Source organism: Lepisma saccharinum, chromosome 23, assembly GCF_977018435.1.
Source record: "Lepisma saccharinum chromosome 23, izLepSacc3.1, whole genome shotgun sequence".
In the NCBI taxonomy this organism is placed as follows: Eukaryota; Metazoa; Arthropoda; class Insecta; order Zygentoma; family Lepismatidae; genus Lepisma; species Lepisma saccharinum.
The window spans coordinates 22,114,759-22,134,639 of NC_139251.1; the positions used below are offsets into that span (position 1 = coordinate 22,114,759).

General features: G+C 39.6%; 1 protein-coding gene and 1 non-coding gene across 3 annotated transcripts in view; both read left to right on the forward strand.

The window, feature by feature from the left end:
* The window catches only part of tow (target of wingless repressor), a 246,538-nt gene that overhangs the window by 61,544 nt on the left and 165,113 nt on the right, over window positions 1-19,881 (forward strand). The gene's annotated exons all lie outside the window — the stretch shown is intronic.
* On the forward strand, window positions 6,675-6,745 carry TRNAS-GGA (transfer RNA serine (anticodon GGA)). Its single transcript has one exon. It is a non-coding gene; the product is annotated as a tRNA-Ser (tRNA).

The following is a 19,881-nucleotide window of genomic DNA, read 5'->3' on the forward strand; positions in this document are numbered from 1 at the left end:
CTGTTGTGTCAGAGTTCATGGAAAGAGAGTTGTAAAGGAATGACAGTGAAAGTGCACAGCCCTTAAAAAACAACCGCTCAGAGTTTGACGTGTGGCTCGTTTAAAGCAGGAATAACCATCACCCACCAAATAAATACGTATATTCCCTCTCACTTTCGCGGGAGAACTTCGAACACCAACTTCAGGGAAAAGTCTTCTTGCACATGAACTAGACTCTCAGGGATCAGGGACAAATACGTCCCAAGGTCGTCCTGTGCAGGCCATTGACGTCACAAACATATATAGAACTTGAAGCAGATTTGTATTCACGGTGTGACCGCGTACTTCATAGGATGTGCTTGTGTCGTATTCAACTTGTCTGTACTTAATATTACATTCCAGTGAAGAGAGTCAGAAGGCAATGTAATGCACTTGTTGTCCATTAAAACAGGATTGTTAAAAGTCCAGGAATTTTAAATAAATTCAATTCCAGTCCAGAAGAGAAAATCAGCAAGCGTAGGTATTTCAATTCGGTGCAGGAACCTTTTTTTCACATCAGTTTAAATAGGGTCCAAGTTCCGTGATGAAATGAAAATACGCAACTTTGACCGAATTTAAATTGTGCGAGAGAAAAGGTCGCGGTCCTGTTACGAAACCCAATAGAACCCATTAGAATTTATGTGTTCCTGGACCTTTAACAACCCTGCTCTAAAAACCCCTCAAGTGGGGGAGCGATTGTGCATATATACGAGGGCTGGTCAAATGAAGACGCGAAAAACGCGACAACAGAAAACCCTCTGGCCCTGTCGTTGAATTTTCAACCATAAGAGATCGGAGAGAGCGTGGGTAATGCAATCAGCTGTTTACTATGTAATCCTGTCCCTGCGTTGCCAAATGTACGACATTCTTCAACGCATCGTCGTCGCCTTTATTGAGTGAAAAGTGTTTGTATCACCATGAAGTGGAACACCGTGTACAACGAAAGCAGAGACATAATGTTTAACGGTGTTGAAATTTTTAACAACGAAGCAGTGGAGGTAAGTTATGCATATGGTAACATGGGGATACTAGGAAACAAGTGAAGGGGAAGCGTGAGGAGAAAACAAATGACTGTCCACTTTAGTTCGTGAGCTTGCTTGGGTTCTTCTCATCTTGGTTGAACTATAGGACAGACTGTATAAAGAATTTACGTAAGGTATGAGCTGTTACTTATAAAACGTGATTTAAAAACCTTGAAGAGGGTATTTGATGGCCTGCCCGATGGCGTCGTCGCTTTGTAATCAAGAGGTCTCGGGTTCGATACCCGGTGGAGGCACATAGTGGTTGGGATACTAATTTAAACTGTAGGTCCATTCCCAATTAGCAATTCTGTGTATAAAGTGAAGTTAAAAACAAACTCATCATGGTCATGGAGAGGGCATTTGGTCATTTTAAATGTTGCTGCTCCAGTACATACTTGCACCAGTGAAGAACAGCGGTTCCTTGCCCTCTGGAGTCTAAAGCCACAGAAATTCTTCTGCAAATGAACATTCAATTACCCTATGTACCTTAATGGAGAATGAAATTTCTATAATGACGTCACTTAACGGGCAGTTGGGTTGAAAGAATTGAGCAGTGGCGAAAGAGTGACTGCGCGCACCATCTCGAAGATTATTGTTCTTGAGGTATCCAGGCGCTTGCTGAGCACTGAAATATATGTGATCGAAATAAAATTATTATTTTTTCTATTTTTGTTATTTTGCGTCGCATATCTGCCACCTTTAGCTAATCGCGGCGTTGAGGATGAGTACGATGAAATTGATGACGGGACTTTCATAGAGAACACCCATGCCAAAGCCGGGATCCGAACCCGGAAACGCCGACGGCTAGTTCGAAAATCAACCACCTAACGCGCTCGGGCATGAGTCGGTAGAACAAAATTTATGCAATGCTACATTCAAAAACCTAGTACATGAAACGAAAACAAATTGTTTTCACTTGACCGTCCCTCGTATATAAATGTCATATTATTCATGTCAAGCTTGTCTCCTCAAACGTATTCGAAGTTGGTGCTACCGCGTCACGTTGTAAACAGAAGTAAATGAGAGCCGGTCACCTACCTTGAATTTATTGGCGCTGCCCCCGTTTAAGAATAGAAGCCAGGACCTGATGGCTTGGCCTAATGGTGGCTGCCATCCAAACTCTTCAACTATATCCTACTGTACTGTTTGTAGCAAAATTGAGGGGTCTAGTGAGAGAGGGAGCTATGCCACTTTGACAATAAATGGAAATAAATTGAGTTTTCAAAGCATTGTGTTGAGTCATAATTTGAATAACGAAGGGTAATTTCTTTCTGAACATTTTGTTAGGTAAATTGTTCAAAAGAAAAAATATGAATTTCAATATTAATACCATTTATTATGAACATGTATGGTATATTGTTGTAGTATACCCATGTGGAAAAATCAATCTAGCACATCAAATACTTTGAACAAGGCTTAAATACTTTTGCCAGAAATCATGTTCACAGGGTTACATATGATCTACTTAAAGACAACTTCATGTGTCTTCTGGAGGATCTTCACTGTCCATTGTTTCTGTGGATTTTAGTTTTTGGTAAACACCATGAGAAACTGGAGGAATATAAGGCATTATTGCCATGAGATCTTTTAACTTCAGGGCTGATATTAAATCTAGCACCAGTTACTGCAACACAACCTCTGCCACTCCTATTGCAGACACCATCAGTAAGTGGCATAGCTCCTTCTCTCACTCAAAATGCTGATGAGGACGTATTCAAGAACTCGGAAAATCTGCTGCAGAACAAGCAGGAGCTATGCAACATGGTTGTAGTTCACATGATAGATGGAAGATGGTTGGAGAAGACTGAAAATGGCAAAATATAAAATTTTCAAGATTTGTGGCATAGCTCCCTCTCTCACTAGACCCCTCAATTGGTTTAGTTCAACACTCTCATATAGTGCAATTAATAAGTATTTGATCTTATCTAATAAGCGGGACCCGAAACACTGACCTTGTAATAATTCGATTTAGTTGTTAAGATCCCACTTTAAAAATATAAAACCGAATCTAGGACAATTGCGATTGCGGACAATTGCGATGAAGCCAAAATCACGGACAATTGCGATGATTTTGACGGTGAAGGTCATTTTACAAATTAATGGTAGGACATTTGCGACGCCACAGAACTAACAATGCTGTAGAAGGTTGGAACAACAAAATAAATAGGTGACTTGGAAGACCGCATCCAAAAATTCATGATGTTCTGGCCTGCCTCAAGAGCCAAGCAGAAGACACCAACATGAAGTAACGGGTGGGGCACGGGAACCGGACGAATTTTAAACAGTCACTACAAAGTTAACTTTTGCGGGGGGAAAAATATTTACAGAAATATATAGTGAAGATCATAGCATTTTATGCTATAAATGTGCAAAAAAATTACATCGGCCAAATGGAGTCCATTTTCGCGGATGCAACTTTGAAGGCGGTCATGGAAATTGGCTCCACTTTCTGCAGCATGTCTCTGTCGATTTCCTACAGCGCACCACACGCTCACTTTTTGGCTGTTAACGGGTTTCTGATGGAGTTGTCGGGGATTTTCCACAGCCCAATAGCGACAGTTCTGTTTATTTACAGAACCATTTAGGTGGAAGTGAGCTTCATCACTCATCAACAACACCATGTCTTCATTCTCCTCATAACGTGTAAGCATTCCAACACAAAACAAGACTGCTAGTAACGGAACATTTGAATGTCTATCATAAAATGCTATGATCTTCATTATATATTTCTGTAAATATTTTTTTTCCAGCAAAAATTAACTTTGTAGTGACTATTTCAATTCTTACGGTTCCCGTGCCCCACCTTTTACATGCGGATGGAACTTATTCTAGAAGGCCAGAAAAGGAAGAAGCTTAAAATCGACGGGAGAGTTGGTAAGTGTATTTGCACATATGAGGAATCGGGTTACTTCAAAAGGTGGTCTGTTGGCTCTAGCCCATGTTCAAAAACTTGATTGAACCAAATTCCCAATCGAAAATATCAATATTTCACGTAATTCTCTTGTAAGAGATCTTGTACGGGGTGTTAAGTCACTCTTCAATTTGATAGAAGATTTAAAATGTCATCGCAATTGTCCACCCGCCTTTTCACTTCTAACTGTGTTCATCGCAATTGTACGCCATCGCAATTGTCCGACTCCTATAAAATCAGGCCTTTCAATACATAAAGTGGACTTAAAAAACAAAACCATAACGAGACTAAAAAGTAGTAAAGAAGTCGGAACTGACGTAACTGACCAAAATCCCAAAAGAAAGTGACTAAATACAAATTACTGACCAATTTCATTACAGCCAGTGAAAAATTACTTTTTAGCAGTAAAACTGACCTCCACATCTGCATAGTCAACCTTCACATGTATTTTTTTTTAAAACACAAAACTATTTACATTTACCACTTTTTTCGAGTTATTTACTATTTGCATTAGAAAATTTTTGATTTCCTTAAAATTTAGGCTGACCTCCGTGGCGGAGTGATTACCACAGTGTCCTACGACGCAGGGTTCCAGGTTCGAATTACGACCTTGGCATGAATGTTCTTGTGAGTGTCCCTTCACAAATTCCATCCGATGGCGCAGTCGTCGTCGCCTTGTAATCAAGGGGTCCCGGGTTCGATACCTAGTGGAGGCACACAGTGGTTCGGATCCCACTTTATGTAGGTCCAGTACCGATTAGCCTTACTGTGCATAAAGTGGACTTAAAACACCAACTCAACTCATCAAATTTCATCATATCATTACTCATTCTTATCGTCACTATTAACCAAAACTGGCATAAAAGCAACGCTAATTAACAATAATCAAAGAATAAAAATTTCGAAGGGCTGTAGTTCCCTTCAGTCTCCCTCGCGTACGTCAGTGGTCGTAATAGAAAAAAAAACGGCACCATACGCTGGTTATTCCTTCCACCACGCTAATGTGGACGAAATTGTCGAGCGAAGGCCTGCCGGAATGCAATTTACTAATGTCATTTCCGTCGCCCATTTGCTCTGTGGGCGGGGCGGTCCGCAGCTCCGGAAGTTACTTTCCGCCGGCGGCCACAAGGAAACTGGCGCAGGGCGACGATGCTTTCGCAGCAATCCAAAACACGAAGCCAATAACTATTCATCATCCGCGGTAAGACTGAAGTTAATATAAACTAAACCAACCACGTGACTTCCAAGAAGTAGTTCCCTTCTTATGCGTTAGTTCTTGTGATGATTTGCCCATCAATACGTTGCTCGTCGCTGTACAGCTCATAATATAAGGCCCCGGCATGCTTTCATGGCACGGTACAGCATAGTTTCATATACAGGGTGTCCCCAAGAAATGTATACTCATGTTAACAGGAACATCAAAATCAAGTGTCCATTGCATTTTGCAGCACTGTCATTGAAAGAGTTATTTTCCAAGATGAGCCTATGGTCTAAATGCAGTTGATCCAGACTGTAGAATGCAGTTTTGTGATTGGTACTTGGCAAAATGTGCCGAACAGAGAGATTGGTCGAAGAAGTTCAGAAGAACACCCTCTGCGTCTGACAAGACCTCACGCCACTAGACTTTTTCTTATAGAGGTGCATAAATATAAAGTTTACTGCACACAACCGGCAAGAGTTGACGAATTGAAGGCAACCATTGAATGGAAATGAGGGCAAATATCACACTAAATGATTCAAGATGTTGGCAATGTCGTTGCTTCTCGTTTCCAGCAGTGCCTGGTCCAGAATGATCATCAGTTTAGAAACAGACGTTGACAAAGTAAATTATTAATTTGTGTATATTCTAATTATTTTTCTAATGAATTGTATCTTAATAAACACTTACTTGATTATCATTCAAGGTGTGTATACATTTTATGGGACATCCTCTATTATACAGTATTTTCAAGTTTGAGTTTGTTTTAACCCACTTCTGCACAGATAGGTTAATCGAGACTGTATCTACACTGTAAAGTGGGCTCCGAACCACTATGTGCCTCCACCGGGAATCGAACCCGGGATCCCTTGATTACAGAGCAACGACGCTACCACTGCGCTATCGGGTAGACCTAGACCCCTTTATTACAAGGCGATATGTTATAACTGCGCCATTATTGAGGCAGGGGCGTATATTCGGGGCTATCTAAGCTATCTGTGAAGCCCAGACTTAGTGACCCAAATACAGAAAACAAATATCCATCACAAAATGTGCATAAAATTGTCCATTTCAATAAGAAGATGAACCTGATTTCTTAGTAGTTTAAAACAATGCCCGCTTTCCTTGAATTCGCGAGGCGACGCGTAACTCCACGGGGATGACGGGCAAGCGTGGCAGGGCTACCTTAAGAATCACCCGATCAATGTTGCAAACCAATTTTCCCCATGTAGATTTTCAGCGAAAAATGCAGGCTTGACCAAGACTCGAACCCGGGTCTCTGGCAATCCGTGCCATTGCTCTCGGGTTCGAGTCCTGGTCGAGCCTGCATTTTCGCTGAAAATCTACATAGTACATCTCCTGTGTGTGCCTAATTTAATGGAGTGACATCTCTACGCTGGGAGGAACCAGGCAACATCGACGTCTATAGTGTTTCAAAGGCAACAGATCCCGTTGCAGTAGCACTTGCAGAGACGATTTCATACAGGTAAAACAGCGCCAGCGAAAATGCAGGAGAAGCCAGGCCGGCTCGGTAGCTCAGTGGTAGAGCAATGGCACGGATTGCCAGAGGCCCGGGTTCGAGTCCTGGTCGAGCCTGAATTTTTCGCTGAAAATCTACATAGTACATCTCCTGTGTATGCCTAATTTAATCAATTTTCCCCAGCATGTAATTTTTCCAGGAACGGGGAATTTTGAAGCCAAATTATCGCAAGCAAGGGGAGAGTGTGGCATATGACAAGAACATCATTGAACGCTTGCAGACGAGTTGTAAAAGAGGTCGTTGATCTTCAAACAACTATAGATACAGTTGCAAGGAGAAAATTGTTTGCTGACCGTGAATGGTTTCTGAGTGCATCTAAAAATTGCCGGAATGACAAGGACCAGTTCTAGTCTAGATCGCGTCGACTGGTCTTGGTGCGTGGAATTTATTTAGATTTGATTTGATTGCTTAATTTAATTTAAATTAGCGTTTTGTGCCTCTTGGCTAATTTGCGAAGATTGGGATGAGTGATGAAATTGATGAATGGACATTCACAAACAACCATGCCCGAGCGGGATTCGAACCCGGGACCCCTGGCGTCGCAGCACGATGTGGAATTTATTTAGAGACAGCGTGTGAATACAGTAGTGAGTGGATTCAATTTTTGTGAATGCTATGTGCTGTGTTGTGTAGTGAAATGAGGGACACAATTAACAAGCTGTCGACTAGGCTTACGTATGACGATAAGCTCCAAATCGTTGTGTATTTTTCATTTATGTCCACTTTATGCACAAATAAGCTAATGCAATCGGATCTACAGTTAAGTGGTATCCGAACTACCATATATCGAACCCGGGACCCATTAGTTTCAAGGCAACGACGTTACCACTGTGCCAACAAGGAGGCCCCAAACTTCAAATCGTAAAAATAGGTAGGTTGAAGTTTTATATTTATTCTCGTGTATAGGCCTACATAATATTTCATAATATGGGCCTCTTATTTATGCAAGTAAGAATGAAATTCTTGAAATCCTTTCCGTACTGACATAGTGTACATTTCCATATTATATTTATGAGGTATATATTTTTAATCACAGTGTCACATCACTTCAACCCCTAACCCCAAATGAACTAAAGAAAAACATCCCCACTAGCAAATATTTGTCCATTTGAACACTATGATATGGTGCAATAGCCGAGGTTTTTAACCCTGTATACGCCACTGTGGTGAGGGCTTATATATCGAAAGAGAGTTTTGATGCACCGGCAGTCAGGAATGGCAGGTAGTCACAAATTTTCAAAAATATAATAATAATACAATTTGAAAAACTTGCTACATTACAGAATGAATGAATATCTTGTTAAATCTACTTTGAAGAAGTGATCTTCAGGATGTGAGTCTAACGAAAAAAAGAGTCGTTCTTCCCATTCTACAAGGTGTCCCATAAGTCTGGTACCATAGGAAAAGAACAGTACAAGCTAATGTTAAAAACTTATTATTGTACAACACAGTTAAATAATGTGTTCAAAGTCCCCACCAGTAAAATAACTTGGATTCGCTCCTCCTTAGTGATTTACTTGTAACAGAAAAAAGGCTAATATGGAAAATGCCTATGGTTCCAGACTTACGGGACACCCGGTAGTATGGAAATGAGCACACCAGAGACAACGAGCTTGTTATCAACAGAGGCGCACTTCCCGTTAACCAAACAGCTACCGCCCTCTTCAGGCAAGCGACGAGGAAGGGATAATGAACTACGCAGTTAGTCATGCCTCCTGTGTTGTCAGCCAGACTGCTTTCATTACTAGGTCTGTGACGATCGTTACCTTCCTCCCATTATCATAATTAACACCTTCAAACTCCAGTGGAGAGTTCTTCTCTATTGTGAGCACAATCGTGTACTTGATGTGAAGTCTTTAAGCCTGTCAAGTACAAAGATTGTTGTAAATAAACAGGAGTTCAACAGACGCCGCTGTGGTCCATGGTATGCTGAATGAACTCGGATGAACGACTGAGATGGTTCTTAATACATTTCATGTTGCATGAACCCGTATGAACGCTGCTGATAGTCCTTAATCCGTTGCACGCTGAATGAACCCGGATGAGCGGTACTGATGGTCTTTAATTCATTGCATGCTCAATGAACTTCCGATGAAGAGCGCTGATGGTCCAAAAATATATATTGCATGTTGAATTATTTCGGATGAACAGCGCTGATAGTCATGAAATATATATTGCATGTTGAATTGATCCGGATGAACAGCACTGATGGTCCTCAAATATACATTGCATGTTGAATTACTGCGGATGAACAACGTGATGGTTCTCAAAAACATATTGCATGTTGAATTAATCCGTATGAACAGCGCTGATGGTCCTCAAATAGTGTTGCTCACGGGACGAGACGGGACAGGCTTTTAAAAATTCGAGACGAGACGAGATTGACCATGTGTCATGAGACAAACGAATATTTTCGAGCCGACACAGAATTTCCACGAGACGAGACAGGCCAAAGTCTCGTCTCGTGGGCAACACTATCCTCAAATACATATTGCATGTTGAATTAATTAGAAAGAACAGCGCTGATGGTCCAAAAATATATATTGCATGTTGAATTATTTCGGATGAACAGCGCTGATGGTCATGAAATATACAGGGTGTCGCAAAACTCTTTCAACAACGCTTGGGTGCTGGTAGATATCATAAAAACAAGTAAAGTTTACCTCGAAAGCGCTTAGTTTCTGCGCTATAAGCGCTTAAAATCTATCCTGTACGTATGCAACCCAACACAGCAAACGCTTGCTCTGACATAGCTACCAGGGGCGCGTGGCAGGGTTGCCACTATCGTTCCTCGTTAAGAGAAACGACTTGAAAACAACAACTTGGGAGTCTTGCCTGAGCAAAATCCAAAACATTAATGATCCTTGCGATGTTGTAAGAAGCACTGATAGTATTTATAAACTGACCAAGACAAATAATGGGCAGACTAAAATTCAAGATTGCTCATTCCAAAATATCTCCATAATTGATTGATTTGGTTTATTTTAATTAACTTTTCTGCCATCTTTGGCTAATCGCGAAGATAAGGATATGATGAAATAACAAATGACACCAATGTCTAGGCCAGGATTTAAACCCGAAACACCTGGCGCCGTAGCAAGTTGTGCTAACCAAATCACCACGGAGTGTTTCGTGTGTCATGCAACATAAATAATTGCAAGGGATACGTGAGATAGGGGAATTCCACGAACGAACAAATGTAAACATAATATGTTTGCTGCCTCGTTTCGAACACGCAGGCTGTAATGTTATTACAATTTACTTGAAAATTATTCCTATCTGTGCTAGCGTTATTGCTAATGGTCGTCTCATAATGAAATAATTGCAAGGCTCTTTTAATTTAATGATTGATTGATTCATTGATTGATTGATTTGCTTTATTTTACTTCGCTTGTTGTGCCACTTTTGGCTACTTTGCGAAGATGGGGATGAGTGATGATATGATGGAATTGATGAATGGACACTCACAAACAGCCATGCCCAAGCCGGGATTCGAACCCAATAAACAACGTTTTGTAGCAAATGAGCGAGATTTTGACATCTAGATGAACTTCCGGGATAATTCTTGTGAATTTCTATTCTTCTCATTGTACGTCATTTTTCTGCACATTCAGGCAAATAGTGAATAAGAGAACGAAAGATTCACTGACATCTTTATCCAGGTCGGAACTCGTGTCCAGAATATTCAGCAGAGAGATCATGTGTTGATCACTAAACGTACTCAGTCACCGAAGTGGCTTAAAAATATTCATCTGTCGGAGATTTTTGTTTCTTTTCAGTATAGAGGTTTGCCTGCTTTTTATAACGAACAGATTCGCAATAGCGCTAGTTTACAACTTTCTAATAAATAAATTGTAACAGTCCTGCCTGTTCGAAACGAGGCAGCTAACACATCATGTTTACATTTGTTCCTTCGTGGATTTCCCCTATCTCACGTGTCCCTTGCAGTTGTTGATATTGCATGATACACGAAACACTCCGTGCTGATGTGGTTATCAAAGCTCGCTACGGCGCCAGGTGTCTCGGGTTTAAATCCTGGCCTAGATATTAGTGTCATTTGTTATTTCCAGGGTGGTATTTGTAGGGGGGGATGTGGGGAATTTCTCCCCCTCTGGGTACTTGCGTCCCCCCTCTGCTTGATAATTTTTATCCATGGGGGAAATGTTATATGGCATAAAGACATTATCTCATGCTGTCCCTAGACAGTCAGTAGAATTTCCTCACCACTGGAAATTTCTTAAATACCACACTGGTTATTTCGTCATATCATCCTCATCTTCGCGATTAGCCAAAGATGGCAGAAAAGTGAATTAGAATAAACCAAATCAATCAATCAATCAATTATGGAGATATTTTAGAATGAGTAGCTAATCTTGAATTTCAGTCTGCCGATTATTTGTCTAGGTCAGTTTACAAATACTGTCAATGCTTCTTACAACATCGCAAGGATCATTAATGTTTTGGATTTTGCTCAGGCAAGACTCCCAAGTTGTTGTTTTCAAGTCGTTTCTCTTAACGAGGAACGCTAGTGGCAACCCTGCCACGCGCCCCTGGTAGTTATGTCAGAGCAAGCGTTTGCTGTGTTGGGTTGCATACGTACAGGATAGATTTTAAGCGCTTATAGCGCAGAAACTAAGCGCTTTCGAGGTAAACTTTATAGAGAAAAGTTACTTGTTTTTATGATATCTATCAGCACCCAAGCGTTGTTGAAAGAGTTTTGCGACACCCTGTATATTGCATGTTGAATTGATCCGGATGAACAGCACTGATGGTCCTAAAATATATATTGCATGTTGAATCACTGCGGATGAACAACGTGATGGGCCTCAAAAACATATTGCATGTTGAATTAATTAGGATGAACAGTGCTGATGGTCCTCAAATATATATTGCATGTTGAATTGAACCGGATGAACAGCGCTGATGGTCCAAAAATATATATTGCATGTTGAATTAATCCGGATGAACAGCGCTGATGGTCCTCAAATATATATTGCATGTTGAATTACTCCGGATTAACAGCGCTGATGGTCCTCAAATACATATTGCATGTTGAATTAATTAGGATGAACAGCGCTGATGGTCCTCAAATATATATTGCATGTTGAATTAATCCGGATGAACAACGCTGATGGCATATAATTCGCTGCAAGACCTTTAATGAACGGCGCTGCTGCCTCTTCGTTGCATGCTGAATGAACTCGGATGAACAGCGCTGACTGAAATTGGATGAACAGCATTGATATTCCTTATCCGTTGCATGTTGAATGAACTCCCGATGAATGACGCTTGGGCTCCTTAATCCATTGCGTGTTCAATGAACTGAATGAAAGACCGTAAAAAAAAAGGTAAAGTGTTCCCCTGTGCTTAGCACCACGCCATGAAGTGTAATGGACTTTTAATTTGTTGCGTGTTCAATGAACTCGGATGAACCACTGTGATGCACTCTTAATTCGTTTTATGGTGAATGAACCCGTATGAACGGTGCTGATAGTCCTTAATGCATTTCATACTGAATGATTCCGGATAAACATACAATTGAACATCCAAGCATAAGGATTTTAACTGTAGGAACGACAGTACGAATTGCCAAACATCATTCATCACATTCGCGTTTGAAAAATAAAAATATGATCACTCGAGCGTGGAGGAAGATTGAAAATTTACTAACCGAGCACTGTTCTGTATAATAGAATGCGTTTGGAATGTAATATAATGCAAACGAACACAAATAATACGGTAATTAGATTGAAGTTTATATCGATGTACTAATTGTTAAGACATGTGCCGAAACAACGCCACTAGTGTACACTAGAACAGTCTGTGGACCATCTTACCACAGATTATAGAATTCTTACCACTCGATGTAGTGATTGAATTCATTATATATTCCAATGCAGAGATTTATGTTTGTCTAAAGACTCCATTAAGCATTTTAGAAGTGTGTATAGATCTCAATGATTCATATCGTTTTATAATTCCCGAGACTAAATTAAGATACTCATGCGCTTCTCCCAATAAATTCTCTGTGCACAAATGAAAGTTGAATATTGCGAATTTGGTTTCTGATGTAGCAAGTCAACAAGAGCAATTACGTGCCAGAAACTGTAAACAAAGATCTACCTTTTGTTTACTTTCCTTTGTCTTTATTTAACAAGGAGGAAACACGGTTTCGAGAAACTCATCTGTTTACAACATTACCTATGCAAATTCAGTTTTACACGCACGCCCCTGGAGAGAAATGAGAGAGACTTTATTGTTTACTTCTTCCACTGGTGGAATTTACCTGGAGTTGAAAACTCCCATATTTTGCGAAACAACATTGGAGACCTGTTGAAGTTTGGAGCACTACTAACGAGCGAATGACGCTGTGTTAAGTGCTTCTGGCACGCCATCACGAGTTTGCACGAATGATTGATCGAGAAGAAACCGAATTGATATTTTACACCCGTCACGTGAGTATCATTGTTGATACCTTCGCGGGGAGAGGCAGAAAATATAGTCTCATTGTTGTCTCGTAATATGAAGAGTTTATTGTTCATTCATTAATTCATCGTTCTGTGACTTAATGTGCACAACATTGTTGAATTGAGAATTTAAATTATGAATAAATATCGCTATTACGCACATACACACAGAAACAATGAAGGTATAATACTAGCAACAATCGACAATTTCACAAAATGTTCCCTAACGTAAAGCAAGAAAGATACGGCTATCTCCTGCGCGTTGAACCACACATTGAAATCACACATGTGCTATGGAAGACACATAGGTGTTATATTTGATTATTAGAAATTGAAGGAGCATGCGCCTTAATGCATACTCACAGAAAGAAAATACTCCAATGCAACCCCGGCCTGTTTCCATGGTGACACCAAGTTTTTTTGCGCAATGACGTACGTACTACCGACGAAGTTAATATTTCTCTAGAATGTGAAACGATGCAATGACAGTGTCACAATATGCAGATATTAAATGCTTTAAAAAGATATATTTCTATCCCAGTCAGAGGCGCAACAATGATTTTTGTGTCTGGGAGGTGCAAGTACCAGGATAAACGTACCAATAATGATAATAATAATAATAATAATAATAATAATAATGTTATTATATTGTTATTGTTATTATTGATTTGCTTTATTTTACTTCGCTTATTGTGCCACTTTTGGCAAATTTGGGGATGAGTGATGATATGATGAAACATCCATGCCCAAGCCGGGATTCGAACCCGGGACCAAGATTATTATTATTAGTATTAGTAGTACGAAAGACGTTATTACCCTTGTAAATTATGCAGAAATAGGGTAGAAGTTGGTGTGTTCGAACAAACGATTTGAATTACTTTTTCAACACGTTCAATTTCACATTAATAATGGAAAGCAAGGACACAAACTATTTTTGAAAGACAGAAAATGCTTGATAAATGCATTCCAATTTTTTTTTTTTTTACATTAACATGTATAACTTTCATGCACGATATATGTTTCACATATACTATGCAACATGGAGCGATGTGGACACTAAATTGTGCGCGTATTCAAAGTTTCATTGATACATCACGTGTATTATTTAAATACATTACACAATCAATTCATCTATCTCACAATAAACCAACAGCAAAAATTACGTAAATTTAAAATGTGCACGCTCCCTTTCCTTAAAACAATTGTTCATGGATTTAAAACAAAATCAATTAAGAAAAGTCTTATTTCTCTGTCTGGTAATTTACAATACATTACAGAAAAACAATGATACAATGCGAGCGAAGCGAGCAAGAAAAATTTTGAATCCAATTTTTTTGCAGGCTGAAATCAATATTGATTTAATAGGGCGCAAATAATTTCACGGGACGCCAATGCATTCTCTCTTTTACAACTTTTGTGCCTCCCCGATGGTGTAGTGGTAACATCGTCGCCTTGTGATCAAGGGGTTTCGGGTTCGATACCCGGTGGAGGCACATGGCACAGTGGTTCGGATCCCACTTTAAACTGTAGGTCCAGACCCGATTATCCTTTCTGTGCGTAAAGTGAACTTAAAACCACAAATCAGTCAATCAATTTTACAACTTATTATCATTTAGATCGTTCAGCGCCCAACAACGGACCTGAACTTGACAAGACGAAGAAAAGGAGGGAGTGAGAGCGAAGCGAGCAAGAAAATTTTACGAAAAGTGTTTTTATTTGCATAAAATTTGAAGTTGTGGGCGGTGATTGTCCCCTGCAGATACATTTGGCCGTCAATGTTTGCCCCCCTAGAACTGATTTCCGACCAAGGTTGGGGAGGCAATGCCCCCTGCCCCCCTGTGGTTCCGCCACTGATCCCAGTGGACCACAAAGGTGTGCACCGCGGCGCCGTGGTTGGCTTACAGGGGCGCCGCGAAATGTTTCAACATTTTTAATTGTAAATTCAATCAATGATAGATTGTTCCAAATATGTTCTTATTTAGTACTTTTTACACATATTTTTTTTTCTGAATTTGAAATATTTTGAAAAATTGATTTTTTTTTAACTTGACGCAAGCAACCCAACCACACTAACTGAGCGTTGCAAGTGTTAGGTAGGCCTACATTTTGACTTGGACGCCACTGATACACTAAGGCCAACGTGAAACGAAAAAGTTTGGTAAACCCTGCTCTAGATAAAGATTAAAAAAAGGGTTTATGAAAAGCGAATGTGGAAGTCACTAGCGCCATCGAACGATTGAACGTCAACTGGAAGTCACAAAACCATAAGCGGCTAGCAAGTTGGAATGAAACACATGCTAACAGCACCAAACCTGATTTGCCTAACATATCCACGAATGCATGTATGCATATAATAGTTTAAATAAACAAAACTTAACTTGGTTGATTTTGTGTTTTAAGTCCACTTTATGCACAGTAAGGTTAATCTGGACTGGACCTACAGTTTAAAGTGCGATCCGAACCTCTGTGTCTCCACCGGGTATCGAACCCGGGACCCTTGATTACAAGGCGACGACGCTACCACTACGCCATCCGGGAGGCCCTGCCACTGCAGCTATTATATTCCTACGTGGATAGGTTAGGCAGGTCAGGTTTGGTGCTGTTAGTATGTATCTTCCAAGTTGTTGAGGCTGTCGCTAGCTGCTCGTCACAAAACCATGGGCATGTAATAGACTTTTGCAATTAGCCCGAGCAATTAGTGATTTACTAAATTTCCTCAAATTGCATTATACTGTGTATTATTTGTCACATTTTGTGTTTATATTGTAAAGTATTGAAAACAAAATTTTCATGTAACTAATTTTAAACACCGGGCAATAGTTTGTATTTCATGTTATAAGGTAAGTCTCCCTAAGTTCGCCATCTTAAGCAAATTTGTTTTAAAAATCACGAAGAAATATTTTTTCAAAATATAAAAAATACTTTTGCAATGATAATGTTCAATAGAACAACATATAAATTTGTGAGAAGAAAAACGGTCCCCTTTCTCGAACAATGACCAAGAGAAAGGGGGGGGGGTTGCAACTGGCGAAGTTAGGACGCACGTCTTTTCCCTAACTTCGCCACTTGTGTACAAGCGGTAAACTCAATTAGTATTTTAATAACAGTAGAGAGTGGATGCAATTTATTTTCATACTAAACAAAGCAAATATTAATTATACAATATTCATGCATAAAATCAGTACAGACTGTAACAAGCACAATTTTAGTCCAACACAATTTCACTTCACACTAAGAATGAAGTATCAATTTGAGCACTCTGGACAAACGAAAACACATTTATCATTTTTCGTTAATCCCATACATTCTTCGTGAACGTAACGATGACATAAACTACAGCATCTCATATCTAGGGCACGATCTTATTTGCAAAGGAAACAATACCAGCTGTCTGTAGATTTGCCTGCTCCAGGATTATTTTTTGGATGAGGACAGGTTGTGTTTTTAGTCTTACAGTTTTGGGGGTGGTTGTGGCTGTTGGGTAACCAACTTCGTTGGAACAGGAAGGGCCGGGATCTGATGGACAGGAGAACAAACTTTTCTGAATTTGGACAGCGCGGCTGTTAATTGGTGGACGATTCCTCTTCGGGAGTCTATTTTTGGGAGTCGATCTTACATGTTGTACACCCTTTAAGTTTTGCTGGCCCTCAACTTTGAAAACCTGTATGCAAAAGTAATGAATTCTAAGTCTTACTCTATTAAAAAACAAAAAAAAAACAAGTTTCATTGTCATAGCATCAGTTCTTAAGTTCGCCATGACGCACGATACAGGGGCGAACTTAAGGACACGTGCAGTGTTTATTAAACACGTCAGAAACTACGACATAACAATTATACATTTAATTTTAACAATACCCCTAGAAAGTACACAACGTAGGCTTTGAAATGATATATTACACTATCTAAATGCAATAGTTATTCTGTTGTATTAAACGGATACTTACAGAGCAATTGTTATATCAGCACTAGCCAGCAACCACTACCAACAGAATGTGGCGACTATCTCCAAGCAAGCACGCGCTAACGGAAATCGACCTTCAGTGTTCAACGTAGTTTCCAAGGCACCATGCACCTGGCATGAAGTAGCTTCTGATATCTTTCGGCTAAACATAGAATCTGTGGGGTGGCGAACTTTGGGACAGTGGCGAACGTATGGCTACCTACCTTATAAGGTAGGTGTGCGCAATTTCGCCACGTTAAGCTTTGAACGACCGTCACAAATTCCTGTTAAGTATGATGATAACGTCTGTACTGGAAATTGATAGTATATATGTTACGGTATGTGTGGAAAAAAAATCACGTTCATGCGCTATTAATCAGGTACTTCAAAAGACAAAAAAAAAACTCGCAACTGGCGAAATTGCATACACCTTGTACACAATTTTGCCACCCACTGTAAACAGAGGGGACAGGACAAACCGCGCTACAAAACAAACATATTTTCACCCCATGAATATAATGAAAAAAGTATAGATAGTAATGACATACATAATATACAGGGTGGGCCAAAAGTCCCTTACCACCCCTTGTAAAATTCGTTTTAGTGGAAATTGATGAATAACAACCATGTGTGACCACATTAGGCCTAGGGGGAAGTCATAAGGGGGGGTGCCCTTGACGGCGGCCATCTTGAAAGCCGCCTTCTTGGATACAAGTCCAGTTTTGTAAATAGGAAGGTAGGCATGCGATACATGGCGAAATTGCAAGCACTTCCAATGACTACACAAATGGGGTGAATATATGACTCTCAATGTATACGACACAACACTACACATATCATTGTAGGCAGAAAGCGTTCGTCTTCACAATGCAATACTTACTACATAGCTTCGAACCCTCCTTCCTGGACAAAAGGACCGCACTTTGTTGCTCTCGATCTTATAACAACGCTACGTCTCGCACACACAATGGCTGCCTGTCTTTTCCGTCTAGCTCCTCCCCATCAAAATGAGACAAAACACGATCAGCGTGCGCTACCTACCTATACACTAGCACCATCTGCCGACTTAGGCCGACGTGTTGGGAAATACAGGTATCTGGCAGAATTGAAAACATGGCGAAATTGCGCACACCCACCTTATAGTAAGTACCTGTTAGTATTTTCAATGTATCTGAAACCAGAAACTCTAAATCTGTTTACTGCTTATGAAAAAGAAAGCAACTGACATCAGGAAATGCGGATTTCGCGTGTTCAGTGAGCTTCCTTCCAACCTGGCCTCCCCGATGGCGTAGTGGAAGCGTCATCATCTTGTAATCAAGGTGTTCCTGGTTCGATACCCGGTGGAAGCACATAGTGGTTCGGATCCCACTTTAAACTGTAGGCCCAGTCGTGATTAGCCTTTCTGTGCACAAAGTGCACTTAAAACAACAATTCAATTATTCCTACCTGCATAATACAACACTACCGTATAAATTTCGCATTCGTTTTATGGATACATTCATCTTCTCTACCGTCGTTGCGTCATCACTAAGAAAATAATCCACCTATCCAATTTCTATTATTTCAAATAACCTTGCTCCATTGTTAAGTCTGTGTTGAAACTGAGTTTGTGTTTTGTTATAGATTGCTATAGAGATGTGTCGAACTGTTAACGCGGTTACATATATGTTATGTGCTATAAGTTTTAGTATGAAGCTATATTCATTTGTAAGAAGTTTTTTTTTTAAATAAGAAGTAAGTAATTTACAAATAGTGTGTGTTGCTTTGAGTAGATGTTTTAAAATTAAATACCAACATCAATCCCCCTACAGAATATGTGTGATGTGTCTAGTGAAATAAATATAGTTGTTCTCGGCGGAACCCGTATTTGAATTCCCAGAAATGTTCCTGCCTCACTATTTCCTTCAAGGAGTAAGAAGGTGATTCTGTTTATTCGCTTGAAACAATTCAATCAAAAAAGTTTCCTCACAAAAGATCTTGGTGTTATCATGGACGAGAAATAAACTTTAATGAGTTCACTACTACAAGAGCCATGCTTCTCCTTGGTCTTCTGTACAGATCCACTGAATTCCAAAACCAGAGAAAACCAATCAGCATACTTTTCTAATATTTTATCGTGAATACTGCTCCCTTATCTGGACCGTGGCTTCTAAAACTATTTCCAGCATTGATTCTGTGCTCAGGTTCAAGAATCATCAATTGTAAAATTGAAACTGAATTTGTTATTAGTCAATTTAATTTTCGAGAACCCATGCGACAAACTTGCAATGTAAGACACTTCCACAGTCACACTACAACACTCTCTACAGCCTTCTATAGCCTTCTACACTTATGACATTTTCTTGTCTGAACACAACTTCCAACAATTGTTAAGAAAGTATGTGTATTTTTTCATGCTCTATATTATTGTACGTATATTATTGCTGTTGCTGCTGACCATTCTTACTAGGGCTTCGAAGTTAACCTAAAAAATCTAAAAAAAATGAATGATCTTAAAATTATTAAATAATGACCTAAAATTTAAAAAAAAAACTTACAAATGAAAGAAATTACCTAAAAATAATTTTCGTGTCTCATCAATTACAAGAGAGTAGTTGAATAACTAAAAAAAACATTGTTCGGTGGTACAGCACGGGTGTCCATTTTACTCTGAAATTGTCAACAATGAAAATGGAATGATGATGATGATAATAATAATAATAATAAGCAAAAATATAAAAAGTAAGAAAATAGCACAGAAATGGATCGAAAATTAACAAAAAAAATAAGTAAAATATAGATCTAT